Below are 23357 nucleotides of genomic sequence, written 5' to 3'. Positions count from 1 at the left end.
TTTGGCCTAACCACTGAGCAGTATAGAATACAGTTCAGAGATACCCAAAAGGCACAGACATAGGACTGGGTTGACTTTGAAGATTGTGCTACTAAGGCTCTGGAAGGCTAGTGCTGGGGAGTAAAGTGAGTGAATATATAGTATTGTATAACTTGATAATGAGGGAGAAAATCCTTAATAACTGTCAGAATCAGCTGTTGAATCAGCACCTGGTAGACTCTGATCTGACCTCTCCCCAAGAATTGGGAAAGAAGGCAGACAAATGAGGCAGAGCCAGGGTGAAGCAGAAGGTACAGAACCAAGGTGGTGACCAAAAGAAGCAATATCCTAATAAAGGTGGGTAGAAGGGTAAAGACCAGCCGTTTTTACAAGGGCCCCGTCAAGCTTCTAATGGTGGGGATTCCCAGTCTTCCAAGAAAGGAAAAGGCCAAAAAAACAGTGTAAAATCTGTAAACAGAATAGTCATTGGACAAGTGATTACACCAAGAAGGATGCAACTCCAGCCACCATTGCCCCTAAGGTAACTGTTCCCCTAGTTCACTCCATGTGGTGGTCCTCAGCAGAAGGGTGTAGTAGGGTTAACCCAGGGGACAGAAATGGGCTCCGGCCTAGTCAGAGTTCCAACTCAGGCTGTGTTAGTCTGTGATGGAGGCATGTATATGACCTCCACTGTGAGTCCCAGTAATCTGGGCAAGTACAGAAGAGAGGCTTTGGCCTACAGGGACACAGAGGCAAGTGTCACTATGGTGACACAAGACCTTGTGGACCCTGGACAGATCATACTTGGTGAACTTTACCAAGTGGCCAAAGCTAGCAATGTAAGGACCAACCATGCCCTGGCAGTTTTTAATTTCTCCTGGGTAGGGGTAACTCACCTTAAGAAGGCTGTGGTGAGTGCAGACCTCCCTGTTGAAGGCTTGCTTGGCAATGATCTAGAGACTCCAGCCGGGTCTGAAGTGGAGTTTAGGACCCATGCAAAAATGTTAGGGATCTCTGCACATGTGTTAGCTGTGACTAGGTCACAGGTTGAAAAGCCTAACACTGAACAGGCCCTGGATTCTGGAATAATGGACCAGGCGCCTTCCAAGAAAAGGAGCAGTAGAGTTGAGGCAGTGCCTTCCCCTCTAACTCAGAGTGATGATCAGCCTCTTGAGGGAGATGATTGTGCTCCTGAAGAGGGAACTGTCCCAGAGGAGCTTGAGCCTGATCAGGTTGAGTTCTTGGGGACAGGGGGCCCTTCCAGGGCAGATCTGAGTAGGGAGCAGCTGAGCTGCCCTTCTCTTGAACCCCTCAGACAGCAAGCTGCTGCTGAGGCTGCTGGTACTGCTAGTGGTACCCATAAAATCTATTGGGTGACGGACTCTTGTATTCAGAGAGTAGAAACCCCAAGCCTGGTACAGCCAGGAGGTTGGTTTTACCTCTGAAGTTCAGGGGGTTCCTATTGACACTAGCCCATGATATTCCTTTAGCAGGAAACCTGGGCCAGATCAAGACCAGGGACAGAATTGTCCCACACTTTCCCTGGCCCCATAGGTCTGAAGACACAAAGGAGTTTTGTCGCTCCTGTGTAACCTGTCAAGCCAGTGGTAGGGTAGGTGGCACTATAAAAGCCCCCCTGAAACCACAACCTGTGGTGGGGTTTCCCTTTGAGAGAGCGGAGATTGACATTGTTGGACCAATGGATCCTCAGACTGCATCTGGGAACAGGTTTATCCTAGTGGTGGTGGACCATTCCACTAGGTACCCCGAGGCAAATCCCCTTAGGACCACTACAGCACCTGTTGTGGCAAAAGCCCTCTTGGGAATTTTCTCAAGAGTGGGGTTCCCTCTGACAGATGTGCAAACTTTATGTCCAGCTACTTGACTGCAATGTGGAAGGAGTGTGGGGTGAATTTCAAATTCACTACACCCTATCACCCACAATGCAATGATTTAGTTACAAGATTCAATAAAACCTTAAAGGGTATGATTAGGGGTCTTCCTGAAAAGCTCAGGCGAAGACGGGACATCTTGTTACCCTGCATTTTATTTGCATACAGGGAGGCTCCTCTGAAGGGGGTTGGCTACTGCCCTTTTGAACTTCTGTTTGGGCATCCTGCAAAAGGCCCATTGTGTTTGGTAAAGGAGGGATGGAAGTTACCTCTCAAACCCCCTAAACAGGACATAGTGGACTATGTACTTGGTCTCTGCTCTTGGATGGCTGAGTATATGAAAAAAGCAACTAAAAACCTTGAGGCTAGCCAGGAATTACAGAAAGCCTGGCTAGCCAAAAGGCTGTACTGGCTGTTTACCAGCCAGGACAGAAAGCGTGGGCTTGGAGTCTGTGGCCCCAGCAGCTCTCCAGAACAAGGGGAGTAGACCCCACACTATTGTTGAACAGAAGGGAGAGGTTACCTACTTGGCGGACCTAGGAACTCACAGGAGCCCCCATAGGGTGCTTCATGTCAACAGACTGAAATAATATGTTGACAGGGCAGACATGGGCTTGCTCATGGCTACTGATGAGGGACCGGAGGAGCAGAGTGACTCTCTCCCTGACCTGTTCTCAAAGAACCCTGATGATGGGTCAGTGGATGGTGTAGCCTTGGCAGCGAGCCTCACTGCTCAGCAGCAAACTGATTGCAGACAAGTGCTCAGTCAGTTTAGAAATATGTTATCTCTGACTCCAAGTCAGACCACCTGGTGCACTCATGAAGTGGACACTGGGGACCGTCTGCCTGTTAAAAGTAAGATTCACAGGCAACCTGATCATTTCAGGGACTGTATCAGGACAGAAGTCCAGAAAATGTTGGAATTGGGAGTTATTGTTGAACCCTCAGATAGCCCTTGGGCTAGTCCGGTGCTCTTGGTACCAAAGCCTCACACCCAGGGTGGTAAGAGAGAGATGAAGTTTTGTGTTGACTACAGAGCTCTCAATGCAGTCACTAGGACTGATTCCCATCCGCTTCCAAGAGCAATGAGCTCATAGATACTTTGGCCTCAGCCAAGTTTCTTGGCACATTTGATCTTACAGCTGGCTACTGGCAGATCAGATGAGCTGACGATGCAAAGACAAAAACAGCATTTTCAACCCCCAGTGGGTACTATCAATTTGTGGTAATGCCCTTGTTGTAAATCAACGGCGATTAGGTTAAGCATTAGCAGAAGACATGCTGTATTTGACCATTATCGTAGCAAATGAACCGACTCCATTTTGTATGCGTAGCGGCCCTTATCTATGCCATACATTGCCATGTGCTCATCATGTTCTTTGTTCTACCTCCTTGTTAACTACGCCTGAAGTCTGCCCGGCAACAGGCTATATTTAGCATCCCCCACTTCCAGCATGCCCAGACATGCCCAGTAGGGTCTGCAGCTGTTACTAATTAGTTCCAGATAGGAATGTGTTTACTAGTTTCTGAAGACTGTTAACTCCACCCACTTATTGATTGTGCTTTCCAAAATGTCCTTGTATGGTCATAAAACTGCTCTTGTATTCTGTACCGCCTTCTTTTGAGACCCTCATTGTGTATAAAAGGGGCCATGTGCTTGTTTGGTGTGCTACTCTATACAATACTGAAGGGTGTTGTGTGGACTGTAATACCACCTTTAAAGGTTTAATAAACTTTGCTTTTGTATTTTCCAGTTTCATTGCCAACTTCTTCCTATGGTCTGAGGACTCTGTGCACATCACCCTTTGGTCTGAAGAATGCAACTGCCACTTTTCGAAGGTTGGTAAATACAGTCCTAACAGGCCTGGAAGACTTCTGTGCAGCCTGTCTTGATGATATTGCTGTCTTTAGCTCCACCTGGGAAGATCACCTGGTCCACCTGAGAAATGTCTTGGAGGCCCTGCAAAAGGCAGGCCTAACTATCAAGGCTACTAAGTGCCAGATAGGTCAGAGTCAGGTTGTGTACTTGGGTCATCTGGAGGCCAGGTTCAACCATTGCAATGTAAAATCCAGACCATCACGGACTGGGTTGCTCCCACTACCCAGACTCAGGTCAGAGTTTTCTTGGGCCTGACTGGGTACTACAGAAGATTTGTCAGGGGTATAGATCCATTGTGTCACCCCTGAATGACTTAACTTCTAAAAGAATGCCTAAGAAAGTGCAGTGGACAGTAAGCTGTCAAAATGCATTTGATGACCTGAAGCAGGCAATGTGCATTGCACCAATTTTGCAAAGTCCTAACTTCTTCAGATACTTCATTGTCCAAACAGATGCATCTGAGTTGGGGGTAGGGCCGTGCTATCACAATTGAATGATGAGGGTCAGGACTAGCCAGTAGCTTTTATTAGCAGAAGGCTGACCCCTAGAGAGAAACGTTGGTCAGCTATTGAGAGGGAGGCCTTTGCTGTGGTTTGGGCTCTGAAGAAGCTGGGGCCTTACTTGTTTGGCACTCACTTTACTGTTCAGACTGACCACAAGCCCCTCTAATGGCTAAAACAGATGAAGGGTGAAACCCCAAACTTTTAAGGCGGTCCATTTCCCTACAAGTGATGGACTATGCAGTGGAACATAGACCTGGGAGTAACCATGCCAATGCAGATGGACTCTGCAGATATTTCCACTTAGAACACGAAGACTCAACTGGTCAAGGTTAGTTTAATGTCCCTGCATTTGGGGGGGTTGTGTAAGACAGTAGGATCTGCTTACTATGGTTACCCCCACCTTTTGCTGGTGTTTCACTGTTTCTCGACTGTAGTCTGGCTGGGGCCCTGCTAACCTAGCTGCTTCCTCTCTAAATTGATTGCATGTACATTAGGTACACTCCAGATTGGTTACTGGGTTACCCTTGTGAGTCCCTAGTATATGGTTCCTTAGGTACTAAGGGCATAGGTACCCTTAGGGCCTACCAGGGTCTGAAGCATGTATTATGCCACCCCATGGGAAACCTTCCAAAATGGCACCACAGGTCTGCTACTGCAGCCTGGGTAAGGTGGTGCATGCACCCCTAACTAAGATATAGGCTACCTATATCTACCCTTAAATCACTGAAACATATAAGCCTATAAGTCACTCCTGTGGCAGGCCTTATCAGTCCTGATGGCAAAGTGCTTGGTTTTGTGTGAGAGGGTGCCCATTCATGAGCAGGACCCTTCTGCAGCTTTAGGAATCTATTCTCTGTAGCATGTGTGATGCAGCCAGACCATATACTCTTAAGTGCATTATACACTCCCTGTAAACGCTAACTCTGGAATGGCTGCGTGGAAACATGTCGTGTTTGGTGTCAAACACTTTGGAATCCTCCCCCCTCCCCCCGGCCAGTTCTTGCGGTAGGGGTGGAATTACACCCTTCTAGAGGGAGAAGACATGTACACACTTACCTGACTGGTAATAGTTCAAAAGAGCCCCAGCATCACAAAATGAATGCTGCAGCCACAGACACAAACCTGACCTCCTGCTCTGAATGAAAGTCCCGCAGGGGAGGCCTGGACAATAGGTAGGTTTCCTCTCACAGGGAGGTGTAACCACCTCCCCATACAGGTTTTGCTGTATCGGGGCTGGGTGGGTGCATTTAGTAAATGCTTTTCAGACAGTGCTAGGGGCACACTTGGTGTCCCTGTGGATATCGCAGTTCAAACTGTTTGCAGGGGCGCTCAGCTCCTGCTCTGGTGTGAAACTGGACTAAAGGAAAGGGGTGTAACCACCCCCTCCCTGGATCCACCCCAGGTGGGTCCCTAGAGTAAGTCCAACCCCTAAACTTAGTATAAGTACAGAAACCCAGTCCTTAGGACTTTAGATTACCATGGACTAAACTATGCAACATATATCCTGGACCTTTGACATTTTATTTTGACTAGAAGATGGAAGAATCTCCCTTGGGGTCAAGGAGTGACTCCCCTGTTCAAACAGGCACCGAAGAAGCATCTTGCCAGTCTGCATTTCCAAGGCTCTCGCCGGATCCCAACGGATTTGCGACACAAGACACAGACTTCCAGACATCTCCGAGGCCGACACGAGATTACAGCAAAGCTGAGACCTGTAGCCATCATGAAAGACGTGAGACCGGATCTCCTGGACACCGTGCACATTTGCAAGTGAATCAACTTCTCAAGCTTTTCTGAAATTGTGCATTGGGTTACTTGTAGTCCAAACCCTGAGCACCACCTGCACCGAAGTTTGTGGGTCTACACTCCACGAGTGTTCCGTGGTCCCGCTTCTAGCATTTCTGTGCGAGGCTCCTTTGTGATCCCCGATTTGACGACTGGTGGGTCCCCATGAAGGTAATTCTTCCATCCGTCAGCACAGCACTCAACATCCTTAGTGGGACAGCTCGAATCCAGCGCCTGGTCGTCGTCGATGCCTCCTGATCCTCGTGGCTGAAGAGTCAAGCTTCACCTTCTTCTCCTGCAAGCCCCCGACATTGGTTGGCATCTTCTCTTCGGCTTCCTGGTCACTGGCTAGTAACCCAGAGTCTGTCCCCTCTTCTTTTAGGTTCTTCGCAACTCCGATCCAGGCTTGGATCGATCCGGACACTTTTGACTTGGACACCTGCAGCACTTTCTCGCAGCTCGCCATTGAAAACGACGACGAAACCCAACATGAAAAAACACCTATGCACCCGGCTTCCCTGGGTGAGGTAACCCAAGTACTCTAGTGCTCCCATGGGCATTGACTTAAGAATTGCCTAGTTCTAAAGGGGTTTGCTCCAAGTCCTTTTTTAAGTGTCCTTCCTTTGTAATTTTGCAACCGCGACTTTCCCCTAGAAGTGAATGGTGATTCGCGTCCCCCGTGGGTCCCCTGTGTCACTACCTTGGGTGGTTACTAGTGGCTCTTACGGTTCTACAGGCTCTAGGCTTTGTATCTATGACAGTTGTGGTTCTTATTCAACTTTCTTAGTATATGGTTTGTGAGGCCCCTAGGGTTCAACGTTTACTGTGCTAATTTACTGTGTGCTAAATAAGTTTAACTAATGTACTTATGCCTGTAACCTCATAAAGAGACTAGAGGAGTGTGTTTTGAATAAATACATATATTTTATGTATATACCTGGTGTGGTTATCCTTTCAGTTGGTCATTCACGAGATTATAGACTGATAAAACAAGCTGCTTTACATTCCTTCAAGACTTAGCCTGAAGGCTGCTCTCCACAGCTACCACTAGGATAGCTTTCTATAAGGTCGTCTTTAACCTACCATCAATAAGGGGTTGTTTGGATTGGTGCAAGGTGCCCACTAGAATAGTGGACAGCATATGCCAGGCCAACTTCCCACACCAAATACCTTGCTGTACAGGGACAAGACCTCATCGATCAGCATGTCTAGCTCCTTTTGTGAGAAGTTTTGCCCCCCCTATCCAGCTTTGCCAGTTCCAAGATGTTGGAAGCAGCAGCAAAAGTTGAGGAGGTGTTCTTGGTAGCACTGTCAGGAGGCAGGTGCGCTTTTTTCAATGAAAATAGACACCTCCATTGGATTTTATACATTGCTTTAACACATATTAGCCTATGGCTATGTCCGTCATGGAGTTCCCCACCCCCTACCCGGTCAACGTCAGCGGAATTCCGTCTAATTGCAAATGCCCTGACAGCAAGGTCAGGCTTCCATTATTTTGGATTGTTAAATTATGTGTTTGTGAATGTTAAGTGTATCACTAACACTTAAAATGGTAGATAGTTTTTTACATGTATATAATACTAATATGACTTATTTTTTGATAAAATGTTTTGTGATGCATTACTGAAGTGAAAAGCAATAGTTGCACAATTTTGTTTACACTTCTGTTGATGGAATTCTTTTATGTTAAAAACAAATGAATGTGTAAACAATACAGCTAGGAGGTATTATCGACACATTTCTTAGAAACATGAATAGGCATGTAAAAAGTGTAATTTAAAAATAAATATTCACATATAAATGTTGTGTAAAATCATGTTCAGAAACAAAATATATTTTTGAACAATAAATGAAATCGATATTTATTTTCAAAAACATGTTTTGCAAAATGTAAAACAAAAATGTACATTTTAAATGCAGACATAGGAACGCAGGGAAAGTCAGAAGACGATAGGCTCAAGTATGAAGGTAATTTCCAGACCTTGCCAACATGGCAGATCGGGATATATTCAAACTAAAAATTGAGAATAAATAGGCAAACTATTGTTGATTTATGTTATCAGCTGGAGCCATATCTTCTGCCTCTCAATAGGAATTCCACAGTGAGAACACTAATAGTGAAAATAGTGGCAGTACTTCATTTTTGCCCACAGAATCATTCCAAAACACTGTTGCAGTATCTGATGGAATGTCACAACCAACTTTCAGGGGTGTGCTACAAGAAGTTCTATTTTCAATTATGAGACACATCAATAGCTTCATACAGCTTCCACAAAATGAGGATTTTGCCAATGCGAAGGAACATGTGTATGCTTTGAGTCACCTACCGTATGTGGTTGGAGCAATTGATGGCATACATATTTTCTTAGTGCCACCACATGACAGAGAAAAAATCTACTGAAATTGAAAAACATCCATCAATCAATGCACAAGTTGTGTGCTTACCAAATGTGTACATCACAAAAATGTGTGCACATTTTCCAAGATCATCACCTGATTGCTTTGTACGACGGTACAGCACCATATCCCTGCAAATTACAGTACTTGGAGATTAGAGGGCTTGACTTGTAGGTAATGATCAAAAATTGTGTTTACATTTTTGGCTCGTTCTTTCTATTTTTCATGTAGGAGACTCAGCTTCTCCTAAATGCCCATGGTTGTTAGCACCATTAAGAAATCCAACAACACCATGGGAAGTCTGCTTCAATGTGGCCCATGGGAGAAAACAGAGGCCAGTGGAGCGAGCTCTAGGGCTTCCAAGGGCCAGATTTTGATGTCTGGATAAGACTGTTGTAGCCCTCCTCTAGTCACCTGATAAGGTGTGCAAAATCACCATGGCATTCTGCATGTTACATAACATAGCCCTGCGACGGAACATCCTGTACATTGCAAAGAAAGGTACCATGATGAACCACCAGGTATGAATGTTGAAATGTCAAATAAAGATGATAGTTGAGAAGAGTAAGGAATAGACTTACGTCAGGATGTTATTGACAGCGCCTTCAGATGAGTGTAAGTATATATTTACATATTTTTACATAACATTTTAAACCAACTCTAAATGTCATGAGTTTAAATATATGTGCTAAACATTGTTGAAAGAGGGCAAGTTGAGAAAATCCAGGCCTAAGATGTTTTTGATCTAAGTTTTGACACACGACCCACTGTGTGTATTGGCATTGTTTATCTTTGAATGTTTTTAGAAAATGTTTCTTCAAAATTTGTCATTTGTAATGTGTCTATTTTGTAATGTAATAACAAATATATATTTATTTTAATCTGTTGTAAGTTCCTTTGCCATGCCATCTTCCTTTGGACATTTTAAAGTTGTGACATTCGCAGTTAGATGCTGCTTTTGCGAAGTACAAAGGGAACAGAGGTTGAACGTGTACATATCTTGTACGAAGACAAATTGCACAGTGATTGTACTGAAAATGTTCAGATTGCATTAGACTTGTTTTCTGTTCAATGTTGCCACCAATGCAATAGGTATGCCAACAATTACTCCAAACACATGTGGTAGGAGACCCACTGCATGAAATCTCCCTTCACGTAGGCAAAATCATCATTTTGTGGTAACTGTAGGTAGTTGTTGGTGGGTCTCATCATTGAAGAAAGAACTTCTTGTAGCACACCACTGAACGTTGGTTTTGACATTCCACCACATACAGCAACTGTGTATTGGAATGATGGTTTATGCATGGGTTCTAATGTATTTGAAAAGCATGAAAAATTCATTCCTTATTACAATTTAATAAAATAATACTTTTTGCATTAACATTTGTGTTTTTTGTCATTGTTTTCAAAATGTGTAAAGCATTACCTACAAGTGATATATTTATGAATTAACAATCTTTTTATTGTAGCTTTTTAACTGTACAGTGAAACAAATACCACCACTAATACTACAATCAATACCATCCCCACCGTTACCGGTACCAATACCACCAATACCAATACCACCACCAACAACACCACCTTTACCAAAACCATGCCAATACCAATACCACCAACACCAGTAACACTACCAGCAATACCATCACCACCCCCAATACCAATGCCGCCTTCACCAATACAACCAACACCACCACCAATAAATACCACAACCAGTACCACCACCAATACCACCACCAACAATACCACATTCACCACCATCAATACCACCATCAATACCACCACCACCAATACCAATGCCACCAATACCACCACCACCACCAATACCAAAAAAAATGCCACCACCAATACCACCACCACCAAAACGACCACCACCAATATCATCATCACCAATAACACCACCAATAACACCACCATCAATACCAATTCCACCACAACCAATATGACTTCCAATGCCACTACCAATACCAATACCATCACTGCTAATACCACCAGCAATAACACCAACACCACCACCACTAATATCACCACCACCAATACCACCACCACCACCACCAATACCACTACCACCAATACAACCACCACCAATTCTACCACCGCAAATTCCAACACCACCAAAACAACCACCACCACCACCAATACCACAGCCAATATCACCACCACCAATACCAATACCAACACCACCAATACCACCACCACCAATACCACCATTACCAATACCATCACTACCACCAATAACATCACCACCACCAATACAAACATCATCACCAATACTACCAATACCACCCGCCAATACCACCATGGCCAATACCACCACCAATACTACAACCAATACCACCACCACCAATACAGGTACCAATACCCATACCACAACCAAAACCACCATCACCAATACCACCCCTAATACCAATACCACCAATTCCACTACAACCAACACCAATAACACTACCACCAATACCATCACCACCAGCAATACCTATACCGACAACACCAATACCACCAACACCACCACCAATACCACCAACACCACCAATACCATATACTCCACCATCAATACCATTACCACCACCAATACCAATGCGACCAATACCACCAACATCATCACCAATACCACAAACAATACCACCACCAATACCACCACCACCAAAACGACCACCACCAATACCTTCACCACCAATAACACCACCACCAATACCAATACCATCAAATCCAATAAGACTACCAATGCCACCACCAATACAAATACCATCACCGCCAATACCACCAGCAATAACACTAATACCACCACCACCAACACCACCAATACCACCAATACCAATGCCACCGCCAATACCACCACCATTACCACCACAACCAATACCACCACCAATACAACCATCACGATACCACTGTTGTGAACGTATCTAGGACCCTAATTAAATATTCCCGATTCATGCCCTTATGTGGTTATAACAAATCATATCCTTATAAAGGCTTAAGAATCATATCCATATTAAGTCATAGACAATGCAGTCCAAATACGGCAAGGCTACTTCCCTAGACTCCTAGAAAGTACAACGCATTCTTTAAACAAACCAAGCCTCCAGCAGCCTGGAAATTCCCCCTGCTTCTGTTTTGATTTGTCCTAGAACTCCTGAGAGTCCTGAAAGAACTGCCAGTTCTTAGTGATGTCTTATGTCCAACCTTACGTCAAACTCGGCACCTTCCAGGTATAAATATACCAACATCTGCCTTAAGCAACACACGGTGGTTTGGAGCAGAGCGGCTATCTACTTACCCAAAGCCCAGCTGATGCGAGTGCCGAAGGAAGCCGACCCTCCCATTTGACGCACTGAGAGAGATGCTGTCTTTTCTCTTGCCGAGAAATCCAGCTCCAGTGTTTCCAGTCACCCTTGCGGGTTGCTGGGAGATCGAGTCCTGAGAAAGAGATACAAGACCTTCTTCATTCTAAAACCAAGGTACAGAGCTGATTAGATCCTTAGAGAATTCTTGATTCATATTCTTGGCAAAACTAACTTAACTTAAAGTACAGCTCATTTACTCCTTCCCACGTACTAGGCTTAGATTAGATAGACCGGGGTAGGCGTATTTTAGAAGCACCAGTTGAGTACGTTTAGTCAACTTTTATCATTGTATGTATTGTATATATTTTATCCGTTTTAAGTATCATATGGCTCAGAAACCATATAAATGGTTTGACAGTATTATTTCATAATACTCATTTTACTGCACACACTTTACTTTATGACAAGTATTGCAATTGTGGCAATTCACTTCTCTTGCATGAGAAAGAAGACTGCTCAATAACTAACAACTTTTATTGAAAACGCCCGTCTCTCTATTTCTCTGCACTCTGGTGAAACTAAGCATGCACGATTGACTGAGTGAAATAGCTATCTATTGTTTTAACACAACTCTGGAGATATACTCCTTATTCTGGAGGGAGCAAAGTTGTCATGTTTATGCGGTTGTCAGAAACTAATCCCTTCTTGTCTATTCAGGAAAGTTAACTCCTTCCTGTTCACTCGAGAAAGTTTCTAGTGACCTCTGAGCTAGCTGGCATTCATAATCCAATATCAATTCCACTGCCAATACCACCACTACCAATACCACCACAACCACTACCAATACTAACACCCCCAGCACCAATACCATCACCACCAATTCGATCACCACCAATACCACAGTCAATACCACCACCACCAATACCACCACCACCAAAACCACCACCTCCACCACCAATAAGACCACCACCAATACCATCACCACCAATTTCCCCAATACCACCACCAATACCACCAGCAATACCAATATCACCAATACCACCACCACCACCACCAAAACGAATACTACCAACACCAATAGCACTACCAACAATTCCACCATCATCAATTCCACCAATATCATCACCACCAATACCACCGCCAATACCACCACCATCAATACCACCACCAATACCAATACCACCACCAGTAACACCACCACCAATATCACCACCACAAATATAAACACCACCAACAATACTACCACCACCAATACCACCACCCCAATACAAATATCACCACTACCAATACCATCACCACCAATTCCATCACCCCCAATTCCACCTCCACAAATATGACCACCAATACCACAAGCACCAAAACCAATACCACCACCACCAATACCACCACCACCAATACCACTGCCACCAATACCACCTCCACCAATTCCACCATCACCAATTCCACCACGCCAATACCACCACCACCAATACCGCCACCCCAATTCCACAACCAATTCCACCACCGCCAATGTGACCACTACCAACACCAATACCACTGCCAATACCATCATCTCAAATACCACCAGCACCAATACCACCACCACCAATACAACTAATACCAATACCACCACCACCAATTCCATCACCACCAATTGCACCAACACCTATATGACCATCACCGCCACCAATACCACAGACAATACCACCACCACCAAAAACACGGCCAATAAAAAATATCACCACCACCAAAACCCCCTCAACCAACATCACCACCACCAATACATCACCGGTACCACCACCACCAATACAACCACCACCAGTACAACAACCATAATGCTATCACTGCCAATTTCACCACCAATATCACCAATACCACCACCAATTCAACCACCACTAATACCACCACCTATACCACCACCACCACCACCACCAATACCACCACCACTAATACCACCACCAAAAATTCCACCATCACCAGTTCCACCAATATGACCAATACCACTGTCAATACCACCACCAATACCACTGCCAATACCAATACCACCACCACTTATAACACCATCACCAATATCACCACCATCAATGACCCCGCCTACAATTCCACTGTCACCAATTCCACCATCGTCAATGCAAACACCACCAATACAACCACCAATACCACCACCACCACAAATATCACCACCAATACCACCACCAACAATACCACCACCACCACTTCCACCACAAAAAAATGACCACCACCAATACCAATATCACCACCACCAATTCCACCACCACCAATACCACAGCCAATACCGCCACTACCAAAACCACCGCCAATACCAATACCACCACCACCAATACAACCACCACCAATACCACCACCACCAATACCACCACCACTACCAACACCACCAATACCAATACCACCAATACAAATACCACCATCACCAATACCACTATCACCAGTACCACCACACCCAATTCCCTCATCACCATTTCCACCACCACCAATATGACCAACACCAATACCACCGCCAATACCACCACCACCAATACCACAACCACTAATACCACCATGGCCACCACCACCAATACCACCACCACCAATGCCACCACCATCAATACCACACCACCATTTCCATCACTACCAATTCCACCACCACAAATATGACCACCAATATCCCCATAAAAAATACCAATACCACTGTCAATACCACCATCACCAATACCAAAACCACCAATACCACCACCAGCAGTACCACCACCAATACCACCACCACCAATGCCATCACCATCAATACCACACCACCAATTCCATCACCACCAATTCCACTACTACAAATATGACTACCAATATCCCCATAAAAATACCAATACCACTGTCAATACCACCACCACCAATACCACCACCACCAATTCCATCACCACCAATTCCACCACCACGAATAGAACCACCACCACTATCACCAACAATACCACCACCACCAATACCCATACCACTGCCATTACCAATACCACCACCACCACCAATACCACCAATACCTCCATGACTGCCACCAATATCACCACCAATACAACTACCACCAATACCACCACCACCACCAAAACCAATATCACCAATACCCCATCCCCACCAATACCACCACCAATGGCACCATCACTACCAATATCAACACCACCAATACTGATACCATAACCACCACCAGTACCAGCAATACCACCACCACCAATACTGCCACAGACCACCAATACCAATACCACCACAAATACCAATACCACCACCATCAATACCACCACCACCACCAATACCACCACTACAATATCAATACCACCACCATCAACACCACCACCAATACAACCACCATCACCACCAATACCACCACCACCAATACCATCTATACCACCAAAACCATCACCACCACCAATACCATCACCACCACCAATACCAATATCACCACCACCAATACCACCACCAAACCACCAATACAATACCAAAAAACCACCACCAATACCACCACCACCAATACCACCACCACAAATATCAATACTACAATCAATACGCCGCCTCCACCAATACCACAACCACCACCAATACCACCACCAATACTAACACCACCACCACCAATACCACTACTAATACCACAACTACCACCGATACCACCACTAGCACTAATACCACCGCCACCAATAACACTGCCACCAATACAAATGCCACCAATACCACCACATGTACCACCACCACCAATACCACCACCAATACCAAAGCACCAATACCACCACCACCAATATCACCACCAACAACTCAAATACCACCACCAATACAAATACCACCATAAATACCAATACCACCACCATCAATACCACCACCACCACCAATACCACCACTACAGTATCAATACCACCACCATCAATACCACCACCAATACAACCACCATCACCACCAATACCACCACCACCAATACCATCTATACCACCAAAACCATCACCACCACCAATACCATCACCACCACCAATACCAATATCACCACCACCAATACCACCACCAAACCACCAATACAATACCAAAAAACCACCACCAATACCACCACCACCAATACCACCACCACAAATATCAATACTACAATCAATACGCCGCCTCCACCAATACCACAACCACCACCAATACTAACACCACCACCACCAATACCACTACTAATACCACAACTACCACCGATACCACCACTACCACTAATACCACCACCACCAATACCACCGCCACCAATACAAATGCCACCAATACCACCACATGTACCATGACCACCAATACCACCACCAATACCAAAGCACCAATACCACCACCACCAATATCACCACCAACAACTCAAATACCACCACCAATACCAATAGCACCACCACCAATACCAACAATGCACCACCACCTATACCACCACCACCAATTAGACCACCAACACCACCAATACCATCAACACCAATATCACCACCATCACCATCAATTCCACAACAATACCACCACTACCAATACCAATATCACCACCACTAACACACCTCTATAATACCACCACCAGCAATACCAATACCACCACCACCAACACCACCACCACCAATACATCACCAATACCACCACCACCACAAATACATCACCAATACCACCACCACCTATACTACCACTAATACCACCACCAATACCACCTGTACCACCAATATCATCAATATCACCCCCCCATACCACCACTACGAATTCCATCAATACCAATACCACCACCAATACCAATACCACCACCTCCAATACCACTAATACCTATATCACCACCGCCAATATCAACACAACCAATACCATTACCACCACTAATACCAATACCACCACCAATACCAATACCACCACCACCAATACCACTAATACCTATATCACCACCGCCAATATCACCACCACCACTACCAGTACCACCACTAATACCAATACCACCACCAATACCAATGCTGCTGCCAATATCACCACCACCAATACTACCACCAACAATACCATTACCCCAATACCACCACCAGTACCAGCCCCACCAATAGCAACACCACCAATACCACCACCAGTACTACCAATACTACCACCACCAATACCAATATCACCACCAATACAACCACCACCAATATCAATACCCCCACCACCACTAATACTAATACAACCACCTCCGTGCCTTTAACTCACTAGTAATAGCAGGGGCACTGTACAAGGCCAGAGCTGTAGCCGAGACCATCAATCCCTCCCTCCCTCCCTCCATGCCTGCCATAAAGCACAGCCCGCTCTGCACCAGGAGGTGAAGCCAGTGCCCTACTATAGCTGGAATGTTTTTTATTAGGCTAAAGATGACAATGACATTACGCGATGCCATTCTGCACATTCAAATCACGGAGATGGCATGAAATAGCCCCCTCCCTCTCTTCCTCCTGAGCCGCGACAGTGTAATCAGAGATCGAAAGGCATTGGAGCGCTTTGTTAGTGTTTATAGCTTGGATCATACGTAATTCTCACTTCACACTTGGTGTCTGTGTAATTTCAAATACTTACACACCTTCTTCACTGCACTATTTATCACTATTTTCAAGATGTCTCATCCGGTCTCTTCCTCTGATAATTACACTCTAACAAGCGGTCGAGAAGGGCCTTTTTTTGCTATGCAATAGGTCTCGCATTTGTCAGATTTTAAGCTATTAGAATTGTAAATGGCAATGCCTTTTATTTATGTTTTAAAACCCAAAACATAAATAAACAGCATTGTCATTTACAAATACAATTGCTCAAACTTGTGTGAATGTGAGACCTATTGCATTGCAAATGCTTGTTGTACCACACAGTTGTCATACACTGCAATGAAAGAAGAATTTTTCACTAGTACATATAATGCAATGTTTAGAATCTTCCATAGTGGCAGCGAGCCCCTTTCTCCTTTGTTGCCTCACATTAAAACGTAATCTACAGATCAGACGAATGTGCAGCAAATGTCCTCTTCAATACTATGCCTAACAGTCGAGTAGGAAACTGTGATGTGTCTTTCTCCTTTATGAATGTTACAACTAGCTTTTGGAACACCAATTAATTACCTTTGTTTCCCAAAAAAGACAGCATGTTTTTTCTACTTTATTTTCTTATATTGGCAAAAATATATTTATTCTATTCTGCAAAAAAAAAAAAAAACAGCAGATGTAGCTAATTAGTTACTCCCCATACCTTTGCATTTTGAGTGCCAAGGTCCTGTCTTTGTGGGTGGTGTAACACTCTGTCATTAACTTGTTTTTCTCAGTTGATAACAATAACACAAACAGTTTGCCTGTGCAATAACTATCTTTTTTAGATACACTAATTAAGACACCTATAAACTAAAGCAGAATCCTTCAGAAACACTTCCCAAAGGCATGTTTCCCCATCACTGCACAGATGACTACATCCTTTTGGCGCTTGGCGCCCTCAAAAATGTAAACACTTTGAAACAGAGGCCATGTTGTTATTTTTGCAGAGAAAATACAAACGTCCTCCATTTGCTAAAAGAAATCTCAAGCAACTACTTTCAAACAAAACAAATCCAAACGCTCTCTAAATCTATAAGGGTGGTGTGAGTGGTTGAATGATTTTACTCTACTCAGGTCTAGTTCCAGTTTGCAAGGTGGTAAAGGAAGGTTTGCTAGTCCGACAAACACACGTAAATTGTTTACTTCTTTAAAAACCCATTGTGCCTCGAGGGAAGTGCATATTCCAAAACAAATGGCATGTAACAGAGCCCCCACAAACAATCTTTTTACATTTCGTGGACTGAAATTAAGAGACTGGTAACTGACCCTTCAATATGAAAGGGCTGGGCCTATAAGTCCTAGACCTGATCTAGAGTTTCAAATTCGAATGTTCTTTTTCACAGTATGAAATTGCAAAGGGGACAAAATTAGTTAACAAGTAGTCAATTAGTCAATACTTCACTCGGAAACAAAATAACCCACAGACAACTATGTACTGTTAGACATAGCTAATGCCAAAAACAACTGGACAAAGAAACACCTCAACACCAGGGTATAGAAATATAAAGGAATTAGCATGAAGCCAAATCTGCACATCTAATTGATATTGTGCAGCATGAATAAAATAATTAATTCAAGAATTAGAATACTGAAAAGCAGAAAGCATGAGTCCAAATTTCCCTGCATCGAGGGTTGGTGAGTGAAAAGCATTACATCTACGCCTACTCTAACCTTAAGGTGATATCCTTATGTAGCATTCTCAAGAAAAAACAATAAAGCATGATAAAAGGTGTTAGTGAGTGAAGTCTTCCTAAGAAGTCTCTCAAACATCAATGGGTCAAGTAGCACAAAGCCACCATAGAACAGTTTGGGCTAAGATGCTCTCTCTCGAAGGCAACAAAGAGGTGGGCCCTTTCCCTAGTTTCAATAATAAATTATCCATAGGTAGCATTCCCATAATCCATTTTGGTCATACCATCCACTCTGGATACAGTGCTGCATTTACTTTTCCACAATGTCATACGTATACCTTTCTCGCAAAAATTGTCATTGGTTCCCAGACTTCTCCTGTCTGAATCATAACATCCTTCCCTTATTGGCTAAAGTCACACAATTGTAACTTCTTCCCTCCTTGCCTACCTACTAAAAAAATACCTTATTCGGCCTAAAAGAGCACGTCTTCACCTGCAATACAAAATATGAGAAAGAACGGATTCCACAGCACACATGAAATTCTACTATTAATTCTAGAAGTAAGAATTGTCAGGGAATTACATTTCAGGCCTACAATTTCAGCTAACATAAGAAGAAAACACCATATAAGCTCTTACGAGTTTACATAAAGACTAAGCAAGTTCAATTAATGTCTTTACCTACATTGAAATGTCATAATTAATAAGCACAATTAATACAGGAATAATTGTCAGTTTCACAACACAAGTTTTTTGTGTTAACGTTTTCTGCTAGCTACATTCATTTTCTTCGGTAATTCCCCCATCATTTATAAATGGCCTGAAATGTCATGTATTCACATTAATACATTTAATAATTGTAGCACTTCACGTTAATGCAGGGGATAATTATAAGTGGGTGCGCTCTACACAGTATTATGATGCACCCTAACGATTGAAATGTGATTTTGTGAGGAAACTGGGTAACTCGCAAATTCCCATTGCAGATTCTAGGTCCTGTTTACTGTTGTTAATGTTTACTTTTTCACAGATTTATATAGCGTGAACTTGACATGAAGGAATTTGAGCCCTTTACATAAACACAAAGTGCATTAGCACAATCACAGTCATTTTGCCCAAAATCACATTCTGTGTAACCGCCACAGTGACTCAAGCCTTGTTCCTCCGTTAACAGATTTGGCCATTATGCGTTATCCTCGTATTGCTTTCCTGCCACCCTGCTTTCAAGATTAGCACAATGGGATTTTTTAAATGCAGTGGTCCCCGTTCTACTTTGTTGCTGAGTAACAAATAAAACGACAAGTTATGCTATGTAAAACATTACATATATTGTTTGTGGCTGAGCTCCAGATAGAGTGACATGCTGAATTCAATTCTGAGCCACAAAGGCTACAGAAAGACTGCACAAACTAACCAGAGCTCCAACGCAAAGAATGAAAACTAATGAAAGTCTGCACAAATAAAAACCATGGCTCCAGTCCACAGAATGGTAGTCATTAACCGACAGTTCACATACCCACTACCATTCTGACCAACAGATTGAAAGCTGTAGACAGACCAGGCCCATATGTGACAAAGCACAAATGCTCTATTACTTACCAGTAATCTTCATTACTCCAGGTCCCTTTGTCCTCGTCCCATTCATTACAAAGTGGAGATAACCATCTCCCGCCAGAAAAAAAAACAAGAGGAATGCTGGGACCCTAATACTGAGAGTACATAAGCAGTACTTACCCAGACTCCCGCCTGTACAACCAAGCCCAGACAGGATGGCCAGCCGTCTGGGAGGGGCGTATGAATGTGATGAGGATAACGGGACCCGGAGTAAAGAAGATTACTGGTAAGTAATAGAGCATTACCCCCTGGTCCCTTATGTCCTCGTCCCATTCATTACAAAGTGGAGGATACCTAGGTAGAAAACTGGCCTTCTGCATCCACAAGCACACACAGGAAACCACAACAGAAGCAGCAACCCAAGGGAGCACCGAGAAGGAGGGAAAAGGGGACCACAGGAAGCATCCGGCCTGCAACCAGAACAGGACAGCAGGACCGAACAAGGACCGGACACAGCCAAGAAAAAAACAATAGGCCAGGGACCCATAAAGGAGGCCACCAACCAGAGAAACCGGAGACAGGGCAACCAGGACCAAGACCCAAAGGACATGGCCAAGGAACCCACCGGGCAAGGGAGCCAAGCAACCCCCCGAAGCAGGAGGACCCATAGGCCCAACCAACCCCCGGAAGGACCACACACAGCGCCCAGGCCAAAGCAAAAGGCAGGAAGTAACAGAGACCCCCAGCACACTCCAGCCGGACCACACAGAAGGCTGAAAAAAGAAACAGAGGAAACCGCCAAAGCAGAAACCAGAGGAAGCAGAGAAGTCAGGGGGCCAAGCAGCAGCAAAACCCCAGACAACCCGAAGCCAGGAGGGCGGACCCCACAGAGGAAAGATGAACACCACATGACCGCACCCCAACCGGAGAGGGGGGGCTGGCACCCAAACAGACACACACTGGGAACTGAGCCTCGGGAAGCAAGGGAAGAAAGGAGCGAGCCAGGACACCAGAACCAGAAAGAACCTGGAACGCCCAGCAAACCGCACCCAAAAGCCGTCCGAGAAGCGACAGCGCAGCCAGCAAGCCAAGGAGGCACAGCCCGAGGCCACCCCAAGCCAGCAGAAAGCCCGCAGACCCAGAGCAACAGGAGGCAACCAAGGACATGCCAACCCAGAGGCACCGAACACCAGGACCCCACCCAGGCCGGAAGGGGGGAACGGTAACCCAGGAGAAAGCCAACGAAGAAGAAGAACCAGGGCAAAGGGGAAATCCAAAGCCAAACAGCAACCAACGGAAACCCCAGGACCAGGCAGAAAAACAGACACCAACCACATGCAAACCAACCCCTAGAAGAGAACCGCCGGCCGGAGCAAGCCCAGAAGGACCCACGAGGACACATCCAAAAACCCGAACAGTGCCCCGCCAGGGCCCCCACAAAGAGCATAGGCAAGGATGCAGAGCCGAAAAAGGCAATCAACAGGTGCTCAAAAACCAATAGGAGCTGGAAAGCCCCAGCAGACACCTAGCGAGGCACCCACGACGCGAACCAGATGAGACCAGGACCGCCCAGGGAGCAAACGCACCCAGAGCACAGACGGACCCAAGCTGGGAGAACCGCAGAACAGAAGAGGGGAAACAGGCGCCAAGCTGAGAACACAGTACAAAAGGGGGTGGTGATGGACGGAGCATCTGAACCAATCAAACACTCACACCCAGTCAAATGATCTGGGTTTGATCCATCACCGTTCTTTAGCCCACTCTGCCACCCCAGTTCAGACATGGCTATAGGCAAACCAGTCTGACCCTCTGCCTCATGGGAACAATCCAGCCCGAACTGCCAAGCCATGCCTTGCCTGGACCGGAAACAAGCTTCCGAGGACCGGTTTCTGGCATTCCAGCCATCTTCAGCCCGGCTTGCTTGAATCTAGTGGCAAAGTGAGCAAGGGACTCACGTCTGAGCATACCCTGCCACAGTTATGGCGGCTAAAGCGGTACAAAAGGGGGTGGTGATGGCTGGAGCATCTGAACCAATCAAACACTCACACCCACTCAACAGATCTGGGTTTGATCCATCACCGTTCTTTAGCCCACTCTGCCACCTCAGTTCAGACATGGCTATATTCAAATCGGTCTGACCCTGTGCCTCATGGGAACAGTCCAGCCCGAACTGCCAAGCCATGCCTTCCCTGGACTGGAAACTAGCTTCCGAGGACCGGCTTCTGGCATTCCAGCCGTCTTCAGCCCAGCTTGCTTGAATCAAGTGGCAAAGTGAGCAAGGGACTCACGTCTGAGCATAGCCTGCCACACTTATGCCGGCAAAGACGGTACAAAAGGGGGTGGTGATGGATGGAGCATCTGAACAAATCAAACACTCACACCCAGTCAAAAGATCTGGGTTTGATCCATCACCGTTCTTCAGCCCACTCTGCCACCCCAGTTCAGACATGGCTATATGCAAATCAGTCTGACCCTGTGCCTCATGGGAACAGTCCAGCCCGAACTGCCAAGCCATGCCTTCCCTGGACCGGAAACAAGCTTCAGAGGACCGGTTTCTGGCATTCCAGCTGTCTGCATGTGTCCATGTCTGAACTGGGGTGGTGTGGAGTGCAAAAAACAACGGATTTAGGCCCAGATCTCTGTACTGGGGTGAATGTATGACATTGTTCTGCATTCTGTCCATCACCTGTGGTTTTTGCAATTGTCACCCCGAGTAGGATGCGTATGCTCAGACGTGAGTCCCATGCTCTCCACACCACTGGATTCAAGCAAGCAGGGCCGGTTTCTGGCTGGAATGCCAGAAACCGGTCCTCTGAAGCTTTTTTCGGGTCCAGGGAAGGCAAGGCTTGACAGTTCGGGCCGGACTGTTCCCATGAGGCACAGGGTCAGACTGATTTGCATATGGCCATGTCTGAACTGGGGTGGTGTGGAGTG

This window comes from Lissotriton vulgaris, chromosome 3_1 (assembly GCF_964263255.1).
Source record: "Lissotriton vulgaris chromosome 3_1, aLisVul1.2, whole genome shotgun sequence".
Lineage (NCBI taxonomy): Eukaryota > Metazoa > Chordata > Amphibia > Caudata > Salamandridae > Lissotriton > Lissotriton vulgaris.
This window is presented reverse-complemented; position numbering follows the sequence as displayed.